Raw genomic sequence first — 2,659 nt, forward strand, 5'->3', positions numbered from 1 at the left:
AGTCTCGGCTGCCTCTCTGGAAGGTCTTGGTCACTGGTGTAGCACTGAGCTTGGACTGGAACACTTCCTGGCCAAGGATGCTGTTTCCTGTTGCACTTTTCCCACTTCCGGTTTTCCCCACCAGGATGAGCCTCAGCCTCTTTGGGGTCTGTTCCTTCTCCCTCAGATCTAGATGCATCAAGAGAAAGCAGAGGGATTGGGGTTAAAGCCTCACTCCTGGGTCTGCTTCATGACCTCAGGGCAGACTGTCCTCTGAGGAAGGACAGATTAACATCTGTACCTAATACCTGCTCTGGGCTCACATTCCATTCTTTTTGTTTTATTGTGGTAAAATATACATAAGCTAAAATTACTGTTTTCACTATTTTTAGGTGTACAACTCAGTGACATTGAATACCTTCACATTTTTGTGCAATCACCACTCAGGCATCTCAAGACTTGGAGATGCAAACTAATATTTAAAAATTTAATGTTAAAATCACCCCAAAAAGAAACTCTGTAGCAATGAAACAATAACTTCTCATGCCTCACTTCCTCAAACACCTGCTAACCACCACTCTACTTTCTGTCTCAATGAATTTCACTATTCTAGGGACCTAGAATAAGTTCCTGCAAATTTGACCTTTTGTGTCTGGTTTATTTCGCTTGACATAGTGTTTTCAAGGTTCATCCATACTGTAGCATGTGTCAGAATTTCCTTCTTTTTCAAGGCTGAAAAATATTCCATTATATGGATGGGCCACATTTTGTTAACTCTTATATATGGACATGAGTTTTCCCCACTATCCACTATAGTGAATAATGCTGCTTTGAACATTAGTGTACACATGACTATTTAAGTCCCTGCTTTGACTTCTTTGGGGCATATACCCAGAAGTAGTAATGTTGGATCATATGGTAGAATACCATATTTTATCTACAGGTTTTTAAACTTCTCAGGGTCACCTGTTGTCACCCAGGTGGAAACAAGCCCTTCATGAATATGAGACCCTGAGCTTTCCTAGGTATCCCTGGGTGATGAAGATAGAAGTGTGTGGGTCTGTGTCTATGTCTTGTCCCTGAAGTGACTGACCACATCACCTCCTTCAGCTGCTCCAACAAGAAATATGGGGAATATGGGATCTCTCAACCAGATCCTGGGCTCAACAGCACAGAGGCACACTGAGGTCACACTCTTTGTCTATATCCTTGAAATTTGGGCCAAATATTCCCACCCAGATGAATATAGGAACTATTGGTCAAGAGAAGATTTGAAGATGCCAACTAATATTTAAAAATCTAATGTTAAAATTTTAGAAATGACTGGGGCTGAAGGACAGAAAGAGAATTCCATCTCCTGGACTTTGAGATCACAGACCCAGAGCACAGAAAAAGGTCCCAAATGGCAGCTCTGGTTTCCAAGTCTGTTCCACATTGAAGACATTGATGTGTCTCAATGATAGAGCCCTAACTTTACCTCATAGAGACAGGATTAGCATCCTTGGCTGGTGGACACACCAACCAATTCTGACTGTTGACTTTGGGTCCCTCCAGCTTCCCCCACTTGGCTTTGGAAGGAATCTGAGTGAATGGGTGGAAGTTTCAAGGAAGCAAGCAAGGTGGAACGTTCATCCCTGCCCTCCCAGCCAATCTGAAGCTGGGTGAAGACAGTACCGACTCCCCTCTGGGCAAGCCTGGAGCCAGTGCATGCCAAGTACATTACTCAAATGCTAGAGAGGATTTTAAAAGTAATAGGTCGGCAAAATCATTAGTCAACAGAGCCAAATATCAACAGTACAACGATTAAAATTTCTTTTGAGAGCCAAATTGTTTAAACTTAATCTATATAAGAAGGTACATTGTTATTAACTTAATTAGGGTACTCCTAAACTGGCCTTTTCTGAAAACATCCTCAATCTGATTGAGGTACATTCATTGAGGTTGAACCCTTTCAACTCTCCCATCCTCAACTTGTGCATGAATCGCGTGCACCTCCCCTGCGCTGCTTCTCCTGTCGCCTGCGACCAACCTATACCCCCCATTTATTCTAAAGCCACTTGTTCAAAATAGACTCACCCAGGCCAAAAACCGACTTCTGAGCATGGGCCACAAAGTTTCAATAGCACTGTAAGTGCACACCCGCATGTGGCATTTTGTGGAAGAGCCACAGTGGAAGATCTGGTATATTGAGGAAGAGCCACACTCAAGGGACCAAAGAGCCACATGTGGCTCACAAGCTGCAGTTTGCCAACCACTGGCTTAGGCCATTGAAGTCCATATAGTATAAAAATCATTTGTGTTCAAATACATGATGAATAATGAATAAATTATCCTGGCCAGGAAAATGGATAGATTGTGAAAATTACTAAACTCTGTCTGCCTGGGATAATGGTGAAGTTGAGGCCATGACTGTTAAGTACCTGACTCCAATGCAAGAGCTTTCGGGGGAGATCCCCTTGAGAAGGGCCAGCCCAGTTCTAAGGCAGCCACTCACTCACATGGTGCTTTGCAACCTTTCTGACCCTCAGTGCTCTCACATCTGAGCTATCAGGCACCCGCATAGGGTTTGTTGGATTGCAAGCCCCCACCAAGGCGAGTACAGGTATCCCTGGGTAATTTCTGAGTACAGAATTAGTTCACATTCTCTCTCTCTCTCACTCTCTCTCTCTCTCTCTCTCTC

The sequence above is a fragment of the Myotis davidii genome, unplaced genomic scaffold, assembly GCF_000327345.1.
Source record: "Myotis davidii unplaced genomic scaffold, ASM32734v1 scaffold1352, whole genome shotgun sequence".
Taxonomy (NCBI): Eukaryota; Metazoa; Chordata; class Mammalia; order Chiroptera; family Vespertilionidae; genus Myotis; species Myotis davidii.